This window comes from Corvus brachyrhynchos, unplaced genomic scaffold (genome assembly GCF_000691975.1).
Source record: "Corvus brachyrhynchos isolate BGI_N302 unplaced genomic scaffold, ASM69197v1 scaffold61, whole genome shotgun sequence".
In the NCBI taxonomy this organism is placed as follows: Eukaryota; Metazoa; Chordata; class Aves; order Passeriformes; family Corvidae; genus Corvus; species Corvus brachyrhynchos.
The window spans coordinates 5,630,390-5,644,902 of record NW_008236478.1 but is presented as its reverse complement, the minus strand read 5'-3'; positions in this window follow the sequence as shown (position 1 = coordinate 5,644,902).

Genomic DNA, 14,513 nt, shown 5'->3' with positions numbered 1-14,513 from the left:
CACAAACTTAGACATCCGGTGAGAGGAGATGGGGAAGAGAGCACACTGGAAAGTCACCTTCCCTCCAGTCTTTTGATTCTCCTCTGGGAGCAGAGCAGAAGCATACACACCAGGGCAGGGCTGTGCAACAATGCCCAGCATGTTACACCAGCTCAAGGTTTAGTGGTGCTCAGAGCTCTACAAAGCGTTAGACAATCAGTACTCTGAAAGCCTGCCTAAGTAGACAGCAGAAAATAAGTATTATTATTCTCATTGCAGTGATGTCAAATGGAGCCTCAGAGAGATTAAATGACCATGATCAGATAAGTGATATATTACAAAGCTAACTTGTAAATCCAAACCATCAAATTACCCGTCTAACATCATAATAACCAAGTCACTCTTCTTCAGTTTTTTCAAGTTTGTCCCTGAAGCTGGCCTAGAACTGTAGAAGTTTTCTCCCATTTTTTCCAGTGTCCCTCAGTCTTTTCCAGTCAGATGCAGAGAGGCTACAGTCATCTCACTATCCTGCGGGCTCGCAGATGCTGAGGAATACATTCGGTACAGGTAGCTGGGTGTGCAAGATGCAGGTAGAGCTCCGGTGATGAGAGCCCGAGACAGTGGCTGTGAACTGCCGCCCTTTGCATAACAAAGAGCCTGGGGACCTGTGGCGCCGGCCAGGGGACCGGACACTCAGCACAGCAGGAGTCGAGGATCCCAGACTCTCACGCGCATGGATTTTACGGGCATAAAAACTCCAGGGTTTCCTTTGTTCAAGGTCCCTCCTCGAAGGCTCAGTCTCAAACTGTCATTCTGTTGTTGAGCCAAGATTAAATTCTTTCAAGGATTCAGACGCCTAAGACTTTACTATGGGAAACCTGGTCTGACTGTGAGTGTGGCGAGTGTAGGGAGTCAAGCGGAGCTCAGGAGAGCTCACTGGAGCTTCCCTCTGGGAAGGGGCCTCGGCCCCAGCTCAGACTGTGACTGCCAGAGCAGCTGCTGATGGTCGGACGGGAAAGTTTCCTTAACACAGATGCATATTTCAGTGTAAACCTAAAGAGAGATACTTAGTCCAGGCTTTCCATATGAAGAGCAAACAGACGTTTCAACTCCCCAAATATCAGCAAATTCAACACCAAGTCCTCTTAGGTAGAACACAACTATGTCAACAGTCAGGATGGAGGAACATAATTTAAAAAATGGGCATTGTGGGATCATCCAACCACAGCCCAGAGCTCTGAGCTGAAGAGGAACGACTCTGCCTATATTTTATTCTACTTATTCTTTTAACTGGCTACAATGTTTTCTACGTATTTATATAACTACATTTGTGTGCCCATTTATAGAGGTTTAAGATCAAAAAGCTGAAAATGTCATCAAAGCATTTCACTGTAAGTAGTTATCAAAAGTAAGAAAATCAAAGATCATGGAGACAGATTTGGCAAGGAGTATGAGGAAACCATTCAGAATTTTGCTTGAAAGAGTCATGCTGAAGAGCAAGTTCAGACTAGTTTGGAGAGACAGTAACAGGGAAATCATGTTCCCCTTGTTCTAGTCTGAATTAGAGGCCAACGAGCAATTTCTCATTTTTTGTGGAAGTGCTGTTTTCTACCCTAACTGATCCTATCAGAAATTTCACAGCGCAACTACTTAATGCAGAGACGAAAACGCTACAGGCACGTCCAGACATCACGTAACCCACCGTATTCTGAGGGCTCATTCTGTGCTGACGGTGGTGGCAGAGGTCAGACTGGAGAGGAACGGTGATTTAAAGTGGTTTGAACTGCAAATACAAATGACAGAGAGCAGTAGCAATCTGCCTACATGAAGCATGAGTGCAATTATCTGCCTACGCTGGCCTCTCACAGGGAGGAAGAAGAGGGGACGGAGCAGGAGACATTCGAACCCTGTCTGGAGGGATTTCTCACCTCCCTGAACACTGCACGTTGCCAGTGTCATTCCTGTAAACATTTTGCCTCCCGCGGTTCCTCTCCTTTCAGGATTTCGTTGTTATCGTTCTGGAGACGCCTGGGGCACTGTGTCCCGAGGCAGGGCAGGTTCGGGAGGGAAGGGAAAGGAAGGGAGCAGCCGCGCTGCTGTCTGCGTGCGGCAGAACCTCATCTCCAGTCCTGGGCGTCCCTCTAGAGGTGAAACAGCAGCCTTGTCCCCAAATCTACTTACCCACAGGCATCCCTGCCGGGCTGGCAAACAGGGATAGGAGTGTGAGTTCTGAGAAGTCGGCACGTATCCGAGCAGGTGTCGCTGAGCTGCTACAAACTGCCAGGCTGTCGTAGGCATCGCGTGGCACCGACATAACCCTACCCAGGAGCTGAGCACGGGCTCTGCTGCTGCTTCCCGCCCTTCTCGCGCCCCCAGCTCCTCAAACCCCGAGGCTGAAGATTTCAGTATACTAACTAAGAATGATTATGCTTGATGGGCTATCTGTTTCTTTTTCATCCCTTTCCCCTACCGCATTCATGTCTGAACAAAGGGAAAACTATAAACACTTAAATGAGGACTGTTATGTGAATAAACGAAATGACAAACAAAATTATCAATGTTTATTGACTTTTTTATATCATCCAGCCTGTTTAATTACGGTCAGGAAAAAATATCCAAGTATTTCTAACGAATGAAATATATACACGTGTGTACATATATATATATAAATAAATATATAAGGAATGTTAGATCTTTTGCTTCTTTCTCACAGTGATTACATATTGATCACAACAAGCCCCTCCAGAGAAGAGATAGCAACAAAAGCTCTTTGTCTGATTGCTCTGCTGCCAATTGACAGCATTTCACAGTCTGGATGCCCAATTTCACACACACATACACACAAAAATACATTTGCCTCTGCTCTGCAGTCACACACAATCAGTGAAGCTCTAAGCCAACAGCTTGTCACTTACTGTTACCAATGAACTCTGCAATTCAAATCAGCAAAGCACCCAAGGGAGTTGCAAAGGATTTTGCCATTGCATTTCAGGGGAACTGAGCTGCATCCTTGGTGAAGAGTACAGAAAAAAATGTACACATACAAACCTGGAAGCCAGAGCTGACTCAAGCCCAAGACCAGTGCCTTGCACTCTGCCTACCTAGGCTGTGGCAATCTATGTGGGAGTGCAGCTACTTAGTCACAGGCTGCATTGCTCCAAACCTGAGTCTTTGCTATCAGCGCTAGTTTCTCACCACAGCCCTTCACTAGATCCCAACCAACCTAAGCATCATGGGAGACTTTCCAGGATATATGTTCTGGAGCCAGACATCCATACCAGCCTTTTTCAAACCAATACATGATTCATTATCCAGCAAAATCGAACATTTGTGCACAGGCACCTACTAGACAAATTCATAAAAAGCCAAAAAATTCTCCAACACCCTTTAGCTGAAGTGACTAATCCCAATGGCACACACAAGATACCCACAAATGTAAGGTTCTGTACTTAGAATGACAGGAAATTCAAGAATCTACCAATTCACTTACATATGAAGATGATCCTGAAACTAAGACACTCCCATGCATTCTCAGAGTTGGAATTACTTTCAACCTGTGAACACTTAATCATTTCTGTTTCTTTTAAAATAGCACTGTGTATATTGTAACCCTGTTTCAAGTGAGATGCTTCAAAATACTTTGCACACAAACAAACCTGACAGGCTTCCTTGCAGCAACCACCCGGCTAAGTTTTTGTCCTCAGCACACAGAACCCACCTGGCTTTTCTTTTACACTGGGGCAAGCAGTTTTAAATCACACTGCATTATCAGGAGCCTGCAAATGACCTGTAATCTGTCATAGCTTCCTATTCAGTAACCCCAAACTGACACTTGGAATTTAAATCCCTAAAAACCATACAGAAATTGTGGGTCTACATCAAATTGCTGCAAAGTAAAAGCTGCCTGGTTTTGCTGCTCTCTCCTTATTCTCATTACAAAATTATTTTAAGACTGGGTGACTTTGGTTTCTGCATGCAAGACCTTCATTTATTGGAAGCCAATACATGCACATATTAATTTACCCAGCTACTTTTGCTAACAATCTTCAATGTCTTTTTTTAAAATATGTGAATGGGACTAATTCTAGATATTCACTTCAAAAGGTTCTGCTAGTAGGAATAAACCTGTAGCAATGGATAAAGAGAGTTAGGAAGAGGGCTTGAGTTTTGTTGTTTTTAATAAATTGTTTCTTTCTCCTGTTTAAACCAGGACATTGTGTGAATACTACAGAAATAACAACATCATTAGATCCTATTGGAGAATTAGAAAGCAAGTGGCAGTGCTAGATTTGACAGCTCCATAAACAGAAACATTTCGTTATCAGGAAAACGGCCATGACAAGTTCAGCAAATTTCAGCCCAGAAATTTGGGCTTCATTCTCAGCCAGGGTTTCACAAGTAGCAATCACAACACTTCTCACAGATGTCCTTATCGATGCCCTTCCTAAATACTGATCCTCAAAGTAGCCCCGATATTGTCCTAAATCCATTTGATTCATATTGCAAAAAGCCTGCAGGCAGTTACTGTGACAGTGTTTGGGAACATACTGAGGATGGAGGTTGGAAGATGCACTAAAGCCACAAGCCACACTAAGGCAAATAGCATGCTTAGGGTTTCTAACTAGCTGCCCTTTCTGTGTCAGATGGGACACCCTTAATGATATGGGAATTTATGTAGTCTCTAAACCTTTTTAAATGGCATCCATACACAATTATTCAGTCTTCTGTTTCTAAAGGAATTTATTTTCCTCAATTACATCATTAATATCCCAGGTAAATAGACTGTGAGATAGAGAGCTACCTAACAACTGTTTGTGCTGCATGTGGCACTGAAAGTAATAAATTATTCAGTAAAGACTGTACAGGTCTGACAACTTAAGAAAAAAACTTTCTCAGTATCAAAACTTCAACTGACTTCAGTGGGAACAGAACCGAACTGTTGCAGTAACTAGAATCAGATTTAAAAATCTGGATTATGGGTAGCCCTCAATTAAACCTTGGTGATGATATGCTTATGACATGTTTAAATTATGCTAATACAGTCTTGGAAGGTTTTATCAATTCCACTGAGCAACCTGGCTATTTCCCAGCTGGTTGGAAGCAGGTCAAAGTTAGGCAATGCTTCCAGGGCAGGCTCCTGCCAGACATGAGTAATTACCCTGGAATCTTACTCCTGAGACCTCTTTCTAAATGATGTGAAAAATAGCCCATGTTAAACTGCATTTTACAAATTGACATTTTCTCTCCATACCAGGGTCTTAGTTAAGTAGTTTAGGTGTTCATAGAAAAACCCTGGCTGTAATTGTACCATTTATTCCTCTGTTTCAGAAAGAAGCTAAAAACAGGAAGGGAAGACAAATGCTGCAGTCCTCTACAATGCTGTTCAGCTCATTGAGCTGCTCCTCCTGATACAGCTAAATAAAAGTGGTGATTCCATGACACTATAAAATTAGTCTTGATACACTTATATAGATTTGTGTTGCAAATAATTCAAATTTGAAAATGGTTGAAAACAGATACGTGCAGTGCATCTGTTTTCAACTTCTCCTACATCCATATATCCACTTTTGTTGCAGAGATTTTTCTGATCATATGTTGCTGGCTTGCTCCCTCATTTTCTCTGCCTAAAGTATGTCTTAGGAAGCGAAATGTACATTACCATTATTAAATTTTACATCATGACCTCAGTAGTTTCACGAGAAACACAAAATCCCAGTCAAAGGGAATGGGGACAGTAAAATAATGTTTCTCCTGTTGTGAGGGGGATGTTGTAGCTATGCTGAAGAGCTCTGTCGATTCACTTTGTGTTCTGCAACCTCAAGAGCATTTCACTGCTTGCCCTCATTTAACTGCAGACCATTCATCAGTCAAAAATGTATATTTTGGCTTTGGAAAGTACTCACAAACCACTAGAGAAAGGCCATGAAATAATATTCAGTATGACCTAATCTGAACTCAGAAGCAAACCCAGTAGAGTCTTTTGTAACTTCTCCAGTGTTTTTTCTTTGAATTCAGTCAATCTGTATTATGGATCCACAAAGTTGATCAATAAGGATGTAATTTTATCTTTTTAAAATAATTTCAGTTTTCAACCTCCTCCATTGATGGTAAAAAAAAAAAAAAGAAATTCTAAGCATTCATTGTCTTTTTGCTTCCAGTAACTACATTAATAGTTGCTCTATCTCATGGACTCTGCCACCTCATGTTATTAATTTGATTTCAATTTAGCATTTAGGTGAGCATGATTTGAGGGATTATTTGCATCCAGTGATTGCATGGCACAAGTGTCACTCAGTTACTTGGGCCACAGCTAACTTTTTTACAGAACAAGGAACTGAAACTCAAATACCCAGCATGCAAATGTTCTTATCCATAGCTAAGACCAGGCTTCCATAGGCACTAACACAGATCTATGGCTGTTGGATCAGCCAGCAGCAGAAATTTGATCAATAGAAGGACCTACACAGGTCCCATTTAGATGTGATAGAAATAGTAAGAATATAAATTACAGAGCTTATATCAGCTTTATATTTTTACATGAGCTTTCAGGGGCTGGTCAGAGGACAGGTGATGCCTGTTCTTGTATAATGTAATGTAGCACTAAGAGACAACTGTTGACATAAACAGCACAAGCATAACCCAGTAAGTATTTTAAACAAAGCTGAACTATCACAAAAACTTTAAGCCAGATCAAAGTTTTGGCTTTCTGCAGCAGCACATTTTTAAACTACTTGTACAAGTCCAAAAGTTGAACTTAATATTTTGTTAAATCCCAACCCAAATTTGTTTTAGCATCTGTGACTCCACATCTGCAGCATTATACATCTGATTTCCATAACAAAATTAATAATTTAAGTCTAAGTGTAATGTTGGGAGGGTTTTTTAGTTTCACTTCTAGTTTATCACCATGGAAGTGCTTATCTGAAACCTTAAATAAACATCATTAGGTTGTAAAACCTAAAGGCTGGAAAAGTCAGTCTAATCTGACATACTTTTTTTCTCCACATTTAGCCCCTGTGATCTAACAGACATGGTAATCTGGCAATGAATATCTGAAGCTGTTTGAACCACCAGCTTTTCCATGGTGATCCCAACCAAGCACAACATCAGCGTCTGAGCATTGCTTTGAATATCAGTCTCTAAGGATTTACCAGTTCATGATCAATCCTATTAATCACCTGTTTCTGCTCTTCTCCCACTCCATCCCACCATATGCCCCCATCCCTGACCAATCATCTGCAGTCACATATTCACACCAACATTGCTGAGGTGCATTTCCCTTCACCTTCCGCAGTTCAGAGCTCTTGCTCCCTACAACATCATGTGGACACAAAAAGCCAGTTTTGAGCATGTAAACACACTGACACATGCTCAGGATAACTTTAAGGGGCACTGTTTATGTTCATGAAACCTTTAAAGGTGGATCAGAACTCAGTTCAATTCAATTCTGATGCTTATTTACAAAAAACAACAGTGAACCAAGAATAATACCACTTGGCTTTTATAGCTAAGTAACATGGTAAATTACAAACTGCAGACATAGTTTCACATGGCAAACTCCAAAGAATTCTACAGGCATTTTCAAGCAAAGAGTAATTTACAAATTGTAAAAAACATCCACAAAACAAACACCCAGCAGTATCAATCAGTTTATTTCTTACAAGCAATACCTACTCTAATCACACTCACATACTAAACAAAGTAATGATTCAAACACAAAGGCTGACTTTTACCATCTGTTTTGAAATTGTTGGACCACCACTTAAAGAAAAAACACAAGCTGGCATTTCATAAGACTGAGGCCATTAGTGAGAAGAGAAATATGAAGCGTTTGTTTGTTTTCTTGCCAAAGAGAATCTTGTATAAATTTAAGATATGGTAGTGTATGAGTGTTTCACAGATATTGTTTATTTACCATATTGATATCTCTAATTTCAGTCTGTGATTTATATCATTTTTTCATATGCAGTATTTTGCATTCAAAATGCTAAGCAAACATGACTCCATTTTGCAAGCAGCACAAGAGATGGTTCTTACATGTTGTCCTTCAAAGTAATTCTGAATGGGACAGGAAAATGAATATATGAGTTCCTTTGAAATTGTGCACCTGATCACAGCAATGTGCAAAGCAACTAAATAGAGCCCACAGATGCACACTGACTCTTGACAGCACTTTTCCCCCAACTCTGAAGTTGATTAATGTGTAAAATGAGCAATGTCTCACCAGTTCCTCCCATCTCTTACACAGCGGTGGTGGAGATAGGTTCTGTTCTAAGAGGAGAAGGGCAATCTTAATACTGTCTGTTATTGTCAGAGAAGCAGTCAGTGCTGACTAATTTCAACAGAAAAAACACTTTCTCCTGAACCCTTCTTCCCACGGGTTGTTAACTACTTGTTAAAGGCATAGCTTTTCTCCATGTGTTCATCAAACACATCCCAAACAGAGAGTCTAATTCAAAATGGGGGTCACAATTTCAGATAGGAGTACCACTGGCAACGAGCTATGAAACCAAACATTTTAGGTTCATTTTACCCTTCCATCCAGAGATCCTTTCAACTGGATTGATCCTTTAACACACTTGTCAAACCAGTTATCACAATGCTTTTAGCAATATCCAAATGGAGGTATGTTTCTGCCTTTTTAATAATGCAGTGGGTGTAATGAGTCACAGTGCAATGAGCAAAAATAAAGCATACTGACTCATGTCTATTAAAACATGTCTTGACTAGATGTGTTGTGACTAGGTGATTACACAGTAAATAGCATGAGGAAATTAGGAAGCAGAAGTGAAGGTCTGCTTATCCATAAAGCTCAAGAAAGGTACATCCACACTGTCTAGATATGATAGTCATATCAGCTCCTTCAACACATGACCATGTGCCTGACAGTAAAAAGTGTCCCAAACATATAAAAATCTCAAATTCTTTCAGCACAGTGAGATGCTAAGATTACATTAGGAGCCCCTGGGCTCTGGCTGTCAGAAGCAGAATTCGCCACGTGCATCAGACACTGATGCAGCATGAGATCCCAAATCTCATTGTGATCTATGATCATGATAGGAACTGCAACCCCAAACCACAAGCTCCTTCCTAACAACACAACTGATTAAGGTGCAGTACTTCTGAAAAATGGATCAAAGAGCACAACACTTTGGACACACGTAAACCCTGTGGGATTTGGCAGGATTTAGCCCATCCCCAAATCAGCTGAAATTTACCATTCTTCATATTTGGCCAGGTTTTGTGTGTGTTTGTTTGTTTGCTTTGTGGACACAGAGTAAACCATGCTGTGACACACTGTGGCAAACATCCTGGAGGGAGCACAAAACAGACCAGCCAGCACCACAAGGAAGCTGAAGGCTCCTACAGCGGCAAGATGAACAGGAGTCAACAATATGCCTTGGCTGGCAGCATTTGGCCTGTGTTAACAGAGCCATAGCAAAAGTAGTTGTTATTATTACCATTTACTTACCACTTGTTGAACCGTATCTAGAATACTGCATCCGGTTTTAGGACACCCTCCTGCCCCCAGTACAACAAGGACATTGACTAATTGGAGCAAATCCACCAGAGGGCCACCAAGATGGTTAGAGACTGGATCACGTGCCTTTTGAAGAGAAGCTGAGTGATCTGGGCTTGTTCATCCCAGAGAAGATACAGCTCCAGAAGGACTTTGTAGTATCCTTCCCTAACCTAAAAGCAAGTGCAGTGCTTTACACATCTCTGCTCTACCTCTGTGCATGTAAATCCCAACAGATGAAACAAGTTTACCAAGTCCTCTGAATAGAGGACAATAATTTTAGTTACTTTCACTAGTAGCAATTGGCTGTTCATTAGCAAGAAACTGCAGCTGTGAAGTTTGGGCTGCTACCAAGATGGAATCACACTAGTCAAGTACTTAAACAAGAAGCACCACAAAGATAAGTGTCCCTGTCCCACGTCTGCAGACAGTTCTCCTCCTGGGCCACCCCTAGCAGACAAAGGCATTAACTTTGTGGTACTCTGCCTGGGCTGGCTCCTAATTGGCAACCCTAGATATTATATTGAAAAAAAATAATTCTGTGATGGACCTTAAGTTTGAAACGAAAAGGAACAGGCCACTTTGCCCTACTTAAATTCTGTGAATATAAGTAAATCAAAACATGTTTGACAGGAACAACAGCATATTCCTAACTGCTCTCCCTCCATCCCTGAGCTAACTGCACAACAAATAACCTTTACTAAATTCCAGTCAAATGAGCTGAAGCCTTCCAAGCAGGAAGTACATTTGCTTTAGATGCAAAATTCCTCCCATCTTTCTAGTTACTGACAACCATGAGTGTGACTTACAGAAAAGAACAACCCTCCAGTACAAATTATATCCACCAACATTCTTCCACTTCTACAAATGTTCCCTTCATTCAACACATTATCAAAAACATATACATTTACCCTAATGCCAAATAAAACATTTATGGGTGCACATTTTTATAATAGCTTCCCAGAAGATGGGAAAATACTTAAAGCCAAGTTGTTCATTAAAATGCTTCATGAAAAGCATGTATCACTCAGGCCCGAGCATTCTCAGATGTTTTCTGTCTTAATAGCCATATTAAAAGCTAAAGTCAACAGTTCCAAAGGATATTTACCAGCTCAGTTCAAATCTATTAATCACATTTCAGTAGCTATCTGGGATATCTATTGATATCTGGGGGATATCAATAGATATCAGTAGCTATCAAATCCCCAGACAACTTTGAAAATCTTACCCACAGAGTACCTTTAGCATTCAATACAGGATTTACAAATACAACCCCAGAGTACTTTCTGTAGGAGACTTCCTTCATTAATCCTTCTGAAGTGTTAAGACTTTTTACTAACATGGTGCATTTCATCTACAACCATGCTGCAAAAGAGCTCTGTGAGCAATTACTGTGCTGTCTTCAGGGTGATTCATTCCCTTTAATTAAATGCACTTGAAATATTACTGCTATGAATGTCATCAGATGCAGCCTTTGTTTGAAAATAAGATCAAGAAGGACAGAACAAAAGCAGAGCTAACTTTCTCAGCCCCAAGAAACTCAGGAACTAAGTTTTGACTTTTTTTTTTTTTTTAAATAATTCTCAGTTCTACAAAACTGAGATTCTCTTACATTTTAATTCCAAAAAAGAAGTTCTTCAAAAAGTCTTTTAAGGAATTACCATGTCTTTATTCAGATGAGAAGCCAAGGACCAACAAAACAAAAGCAAGAACCAATAAACAAAACCCACAATTAACATAGCAATTGAGCCATTATTTAAATATTTCTTTCAGTGCTATGTCACCCCAGAATTTAGCTTCCATCCCGGTTGCTGCTTTTGTGTTGTTTTATCTCATTCTGTCAGTCAAGATAAATCCAAACTTCAGAGATGTATCATATGACAAGGGGCACATAAGTAGAACAGTGTGTCAGTCTTTAGAAACTTGTTCTCTGTGGCTGATATACCATTAAAACTAAGAACAGTACACCAGAAACAGATCCTTTTACACTAGGAAGGGTAAACAGGTTCTAATATGGTTTCCAGGATCAGAGCATTTGCTGTACTTGGCAATTACTTCCAAGTTCTTAATTCGTATTTTAAAAGTCACATTTCTTTTTCCACAGGCCAAGAAGAACCACCAGAAGAAAACCAGGGGAGGAAAAAGCAGCTTAAACACAAATACATGCATCAACTCCTGAGATATAGATCTAACCGCCCAGTAACTACAAAGAGAAGCCAGCTCACCCACCATGTCTGAAACTGTGTTAGGACTATAACCTGTGAATTACAGGTCCATAAATTGTAAGACTTCTGCAGCATCCTCTTTAGAAGATTCCACAAAAATATTACAGGGATTTTAGTCCAGATTTCACAGGCTACATTCTAGCCTGTTTTGGATGTAGTTCAGGGTAATAATTTTTCTTGGTGAGTTCCAAGAATAACGGTGTTTCTTGCTACTTGGCCCCTTTTCAAAGCACAGACAGCAGCTCTCACAGCCAATTCCATTCCCCCCTGAGACACACATATTTGCTTAGGTGAACCAGGGTCATTTACAGAAAGAGGATACCAATTTCAAAATGGTTCCACAATATTTAATTCTGCTGTTTTCTCTGGTTCTACATACTATGCATACTTCACGCTTTCAGTTTCCTGCTAATGGAAATGTAACCATTGCCACTGAAAGTCATGTTTAATATCCTCTGTTTATTCTAAGGACTCACTGAGTTATTTTTGTTCCATCCTGACTTACATATAGGGGACTAAGGTAGGAATACTTAAAGCACTGTACACAGCCTTGACCATTAAAAGTAGATAAAATCTGGACCGGCTAAAAAAACTCCAATGGTTAGCACATTTAGGATTGATTATAAGGCATGCAAAGAAGCTGTATTAACCTAGTCTCATTACAGTGCTACTGCATGCTACTCATTACAGTGCTACAGAATACTACTCCCATTCCCATTCAAACCCCAAAACTGTGATCTTGCAAACTCTGAACTCTGAAAACAATCAGCCTCAGTTAGGCACTCCATGGCTGTTCTCAAATCTTCCAGGTGGGGCTAAGGCATAAACTGAGGTCATAGAATACCAAGTTGGAAGGGGAGCTCCACCACCATCCATCTCATCCAAACTTTCTTGGCAAAAGCAGGATGTCCCAGCACCCTATCCCACTGAATCTTAAAAGTGTCCAACACTGGGGAATCCACCACTTCCCTGAGGAGATTATTCCAGTGGCTGATTGTTAACAGCTGATAGGATGCAAGCTTCCTGCAGATAACCCAGCTGTACTTAAGTGCTTTGGCTTTTTCAATAGGATGATTTTCTGAATGTCTCCAAGGTTAGAAAAATGCATGCCAGGAGCAAGCCTGGCCTTGGGCAGGATGATGAAGCTCTTTCCAAACTTATCTTTTCATTGCATGAAAAGCAAAAGATATAACGGTTCACAAGATCAACAACTCAATTAACATAGATTATAATGTGAACTAGGAAAAAGAATCTGAAATTGGGAGTTCCACAGCTTACTCCACTTTGCAGAGCAGCAAGTAACAATGACATCATTGTTTTTCTTGATTATATATACATTAAATAGTTCTTAGAGTACATAGCCTTACGAGGATGGTGTTTCCTATCCAAGTCAATCAAGCATATATGAGAAATAAGCCAGCAAGTATCAGTATTTTTTTCCCTGCTTAACAGTTCAGCACCAGACTAATCCACACAGTGTTTAAAAGCTCTAGAGGGAGGCAGCACTGCTAATAGCAATAAGAGAAGGAACATCACTTCCCTGTTTGGTCCCACTGTAACAGGTTTTAACATGCGGGTGTTTATTAGCCTTCTCTTCATGCAGGCAACACATTTTTGAAGGCCATAAAGATGTTATAAAAGACAGTGTCTCCATTTGGAATCTGTTTTTGAGATTTATCCTTGAAACATAAGAGTTTCATATCACGTTCTTCAAGGATAAACAATTTAAAAACAATGTATCTGCAAATATAAAAATTAGCTTGAGCATGCACTTACCTATAAAGTAATGTATAGAAATAAGACAAAAACCCATTGGACAAGGAAAATGCTGATTTGTCAATAGTCCATAGATCTCAGACAGCTAATCTAAATAGTTAAAATATTTTTGCAATTAGGCACAAAAAAAAATACTTTTCTTGCTTTTTCCTTCAGAAAACTATGTAGCATTTTATAGCAACATCTGTCATAAATGGAAACTGTCCAAAAACGTGTCCTCAAAAACAAAAGCTTTCACCTATAAGCACGTCTCCTCAGATGAAAGGGACCGCTGTGGTCCATAGGATTACCCATTAGACACTCATGTTGAAAGGAACTGGCTTTTACAGTTCCCACTACAGAGTCATTAAACTGGTTATGTCAAAAAGTTGGTTTCCATTTTCTTAATTAAAAGGAAAAATTCATGTCTGAGCAAAGGTAGAAACAAAAAATTAAATATACTCCCTCAACAAAAATTGCACCCAAAGCATTTCTTCTCCATCACTTTGCATCACCTGTTGTACCAGGTTTTATATTCTCATTAACTAGTTGTTTCAATATTTATAAATTCAAATATGTAAAGCACTAAGTTTTATTCCGTAAGGTGTCCATAGCGGGGGGTTACCGGGGAGTATAAAGCACCAAGGAAAAGGCTCTATGAACACAGAGCAAGCGCATGCTGAACCAGGGGCACGAGTGAGAGCTCTCAGTCACCAGCTGCCAGGACACGGAGCCCTCCGCTCAGCTGAGCGGCACAGGCTATTGAAAGGCAGGATGCGTGCTCCTGCAAACCTTCTCCCGGGATTTAACCAGCAGGGAACCAAATCAATCCAATACTGGAGTTTCAAAGCTCCGAGGAGGCGTGTACGCCCCGCACTGCTACCAGAACAACGCGCCTGCAGGGCAAGAGCTGAGCGACGCGCTGCCAGCGCCACGTGCTGAAACCTCACAGCTGAGCCCACTGGGAAAGAGCCGGGGGAAATGAGGGGAGGGGGAAGAAAAGAAGACGGGGGGAAAAAGAAAAGGTGCTACCC